The sequence below is a fragment of the Mauremys mutica genome, chromosome 19 (assembly GCF_020497125.1).
Source record: "Mauremys mutica isolate MM-2020 ecotype Southern chromosome 19, ASM2049712v1, whole genome shotgun sequence".
NCBI classification, from domain to species: Eukaryota; Metazoa; Chordata; order Testudines; family Geoemydidae; genus Mauremys; species Mauremys mutica.
The window spans coordinates 20,917,960-20,923,192 of record NC_059090.1 but is presented as its reverse complement, the minus strand read 5'-3'; the positions used below and the strand labels follow the sequence as shown (position 1 = coordinate 20,923,192).

The 5,233-nt window shown below is 42.3% G+C and overlaps 1 protein-coding gene across 7 annotated transcripts in view; it reads right to left on the bottom strand.

Annotated features, from left to right (window-relative positions):
* Window positions 1-5,233, bottom strand: part of BCAS3 (BCAS3 microtubule associated cell migration factor) — a 482,555-nt gene that overhangs the window by 64,000 nt on the left and 413,322 nt on the right. The gene's annotated exons all lie outside the window — the stretch shown is intronic.

The window sequence follows — 5,233 nt, the reverse complement described above, 5'->3', positions numbered from 1 at the left end:
TCTAGGAGTGCTTAATAATAAATTCATACAAGCACCCAACAATGTCGGTTTTCATATCAGAATTCCACAGTCTTCCTGGTTTTGGTGAGACAGAACTGCTTTTCTTTGCCTTGCAGACCTTTTGGTCTCATCCAAACACTGTCAGTTGGTTGCATCAATAGGTAGGAGATTTAGTACAAAGACACTCTCTCCAAATAATATATGACTTTATAGACAGTGTCTTCAACATTTTGGTTGACATCTAAATTGCTCCTGTGATACTATGGTGTGTTGTTCTGCTGCTCAAAAAGAAAAGAAAGACAATGAAAAGAAAAGATCTATCAAATCCAAACTTCTAGATAAGCAATGATTAATGGACTTTGAATGTACATATGATTTTTTGTTTCTTTTTAAAAAGTTTTTCCTCCTTCAGCTTTTGCTTATCTATGAAGGAATACCAGGAGTAAAGACAGCATCTTATATTCAACATAATAGAGAAGTGAACACCTAGTTCAAGAAACTGCTAATGGAATACTATTAAAACTACTTTGTATTTATATACTACCTTTAATCCAAAGAATGTTAAGTGAGTACAGGCATCCTCCTTTGCACAGATAGTGAAAATAAGGCAGAGAGATTAGGTGACTTGCGGCAGGCCAACCAATGAATGGCAAAGAAGACAGAGGGGCCCCCATCCTGTGCTGTAGCCACTAGAAAAGATCATGCTGCCTCCCCACTGAGCAACAGGAAGGCTTCCTTACATGCTTGTTAACAAGTGTCTCAATTATAGTAGCTTTCAAAATACATTTTAAAAATGATAATTGTACCCATTTGTCTCTGAGGACAATTCAATCTTAGAGATGCCGCAATCATATGTGGAACAGAGCTCAGTTTTTTCATCTATGTGTTCTACATACAGTTCTAAGATTCCATGTTGTTTCTGCAAATGTTCACTTATTTTTAAACTGATCAGCCATAAGATTCATCCAGTCACAACAGTAGGGGAAAGGCACAGTCAAGAGACTGAAGACAGTCAGATAAAGAGCCTTCCTGGGCTCATTAAATACTTGGTCAGACATTCACCAGGCACCATGCTCTTTAAAGATCAGTCTGTTTACTTCATAGACATCATTACTAATATTCAAGTGATATTTAAAATAAATAAGTTAGCAATGCATTTGATCTCATTGCTATATACAGTGAAATCCTGGTAGACTAAATTTCTGCATACAGTGAACTATTCCCGGATTCCTTGACATCTTGATGCCTTCCATTATATTGTAGAGATGCTATAAGCCAGTGATTTTCAAACTTTTTTTCTGGCGACCCAGTTGAAGAAAACTGTTGATGCCTATGACCCAATGGAGCTGGGGATGAGGGGTTTGGGTAAGTGGGGAGCTCAGGGCTGGGGCAAGGGGTTGGGGTGCGGGGCTGGAGCATGGGCTTACCTCGGGCGGTTCCTGGTCAGTGGTGCAGTGGGGATGCTAAGGCAGGCTTCCTGCCTGTCCTAGCTCCATGAACTGTGCTGAGCCCCGGAAGCGGCCGGCAGCAGGTCTGGCTCCTTGGCGGAGGCACGCAAGTGGCTCTGCGTAGCTCTCACCTGCAGGCACTGTCCCCCTGCTCCCATTGGCCAGGAACCGGCCAATGGGAGTGCGGAGCCAGTGCTTGGGGCAGGGGCAGTGCGCAGAGCCCCATGCCCCGCCCCCAGGAGCCGGACTTGCTTTTGGCTGCTTAAGGGGTGCAGTGCAGTGTCAGGACAGATGGGAACTAGCCTGCCTTAGCCAGGCAGCACCGCCAATGGGACTTTTAACGGCCCAGTCGGTGGTGCTGACCAGAGCTGCCGCAACCCAGTGCCTTCCATTCAACTGTGACCCGCAGTTTGAAAACCATTGCTGTAAACAGTGAGTGGGCCTGAACCCCTGTTGTGAACGGAGAATCACCATCCGTGTAACTATGGTTCCGATTCAGCAAAGCACTTAAGCAAGTGGCTAACCTGAAGCACATGCTTAAATCCATTCCTATTCAGCAAAGAACGCTTACAAGCTTTATACTGTGCTGAATTAGGGCCAGTGGTCCAGAGCCTCAGCTGATGTAAACTGACATTGCTCCAGGACTTCACTGGAGCTAAGTTGATCTATGCCAGCTCAGGATCTGGCCCAATATTCCTAAAAACTTACTTTTCCCCATTTTACTTTCTTGCTGCCTAACATGAATGGGAAAAAGTCAAAAAGGTATCTGAACATATTATTTGCAAAATGAAACATGGCTCCCTGGGGTTTATTTTTTGATACTGCAGATACAAATCAGTGGATTCTTTTCAATGGAAGGCTTCACTTAGGGCTAGTCGGAGTATTTTGGAACATTCAAAATTTTGACCAAAAATGGAAATAATGTCCTGGACCTTTTTTTTTTTTTTTGCAGAATTTTTGTTCTATTTTTCACCCAGTTCTAGTATCATCGCACAATGCAAGTGGCTTAGCTCTTTCTTTCCCATTTAAAATTAAAGGTAAGAAGTCGTTCTCATCTTGTTACAGTCACAAACTTACAATGTTGTCAGTGAGCCGTCGAGGTTCTAATTGGTAAATACCAGTGACCAAGTAAAGAGATTACAAGGCATTCTTTAACAGGGCTGACATCAGAGCGTTTTAAGCTGTCATCAAAGCATTTCACTGTTTTAAAAGCATGTGTGTCTGAGGGCTGACTTCAGTGCTGGGGATAGGAACTGGACTGGCAGCCCTCAAGTATGAAGGTTTCTATCCATAACACATGATTCCTCTACACTTCCCTGCCAATGAGCCCCAAACCAGAGATGGGGGCACTCCCTCTGTGGATGGCAGTTCAGGCTCCCTGTTGTTTTGTTGCACAGTACAAACACAACTCAGCCAATGGGAATGTGATGTTTGTTGGCATACACTGCTGTTCATATACTATAGCAGTCCTGCTACCAGGGCCTAACGAGGCATGAAACAGGTCCCTTATACCCCAACTGAAAAGAGCCCTTAATTCCACCCTTTGGTCTGTATCCTATACAAATAAAAAAGGTGGAAATTAAATAATAGAAGAACAAATCAATAATATATTTTAAATAAAAAAAGCCTATCTGTATTTCTTCTCCTCCTGAAAGAGATGTAATGATGTTATGGTTAAGGCACAAGACTGGGAGCCAGGAGATTGGGGTTCTCTTCCCGGCTCTGCTGCAGACTTAGGCAAGATATTTAACCTCTGTGGGCCTTGATTTGCCTGAAGCCACACAAGGTATGTTTACAATGGAGCTGGAGATGTAATTTCCAGCTCAGGTAGATATGCCTGTGCTTGCTCTGAAAACATAAGTGTGGCCGCAGCGGATGTACAATTCTGTCTGAACTGTAGGTACATACTCAGGCAGCTAGTTCCTTCTCACTGCTTGCATCACCACAGCTATTGTTAACGCGTATGCCTACCCGAACTGGAAATTACAGCTCCAGCTCCAGTGTAGACACAAACACAGCAAGTTAGTGGCCTAGCCAGGAGTAGAACCCAGGCGTGAATGAATCACTACCCCCAAACGTAAGTCATTAGGTCATGTTGACACTGCTGAAGGGCTCTCTTTTTTGTCGCCTTGCGCATGACCTTTCCTTGTGCATCAAAGGAAATATTTAATTTGTGTTGTTTTTTCTAACTCTTTTAGTTTGTACCAAGAAGCCTTTTATACGGTTTATTCTGGAACTACAGTCCATGGCCACTAAACCCTTCTCATAATCAAAAATAAAAGCTGTTGGCCTAGCATTTGGTGTTGCTATTCAGGTGTTTCAGTATTTATTGATGTAACATTATTTTTAAGGGATAGACATAAGTCATTGAAAGACTCCCATTGACCTCAATGGGATATGAATACAGCCCTATATGAAAAACAAACATTGAGATACTGAAGGGAGCCTGAACTTGTAGCTAATGCATCTTTGAACAAGGCCAAATTCTGCCTCACTTCCATTGACATCAATGTTGCCGAGGCAGAATCTGGCCCGTAAGAGCATTGTTGGCATTTCACTAATTCTCCTGTGGCATAGCAGGAACCTTTCCCACTTCACAACCTATGTATCTTTGACACACTCTGCATAAAGAATGTAGCATGAAGAGGGATTAAAGTTGCAGGGCATTCAATCTTGCACTCTTCTGCTTTCTATAAGCTTTGATTAGTGCTGGGTAAGCCTAGGATTCATGTTGAGTTATCCAGGGGGAAGAAAAAATCCACAGGGCCCACAAGATATAAGCTCTAAGTAAGCTGCTCCTTAAAATTTTCAAACAAAGATGTATTAATTTTTTTAATTCAGAAAGGCTGTTTAGTAAAGGAGAACCTGAGATTTAAATGATGAGTCTAGTTTAAAGAAATAGCTTCTGTGAAAAGGGGGGGACTTCAACCCTATACACGTGACTAGCTTGGATTTTGGTGTCTAAAATTCTCTTGATTACAATATCTACACAAATGAACTTCATAATTAAACAGCCAGATGAAAATATAACTAAATATACACACAGCATCAGTTACTGAGAACTAAATAATCCTCCTTAAACCACCACTTCTAGCAAGCCATCCCCAGTGCCAAGAGCCTTGCAATAAGATAAGCAAACTCCAGTTCTGTTGGACCAAAAAGGCAGGTGAGTCAGACAGTTCAGGGGCTTTCACCAAGGATGCTGTGTCCTTAGACATACAAATCTAGGCCTTGATCTTGGAAAGGCCAGTGAATTGGACTATTCTTGTGCATAATGCTAAGTACATGTGAAAATCAGGGTCCTGCAGACCATCAGTGAGAGCTCAGTAGGTCTCAATTGTCAGGAGGGAGCATAAAGACAGAAATGGTCTCCTAGATATTCTGGTTCTATAGCACTTTACAGATCAAAAACAATACCATGCATTGCATCAGAAATGAGCTGGAAATCACTGCAGTCTGTGAAGCACAGATGTAATACGTTCCACGGGAGAACAACATCGGATAACTAACAGGAAGCCCTTATACTGCACTAGCTGAAATAGAGGTCTTAACAGTATTATACTCTGGAGGTGACTATATTGTGAATAATATTATAGGTGATTTACTTACTTGTGCACCTTTACTTACCACATTGTGATTTCCAATGCCACAGTAGGTCTTTCCATTCCTATAATCCACTAAAGTTAAAAACAACCTAGCGACCGCTCCACCCCACGGCTCAAAACCCAAGGCTTTCAATGGACCTACATGGAAAAGAAGCACGACAAACTTTTGAATGTACCATA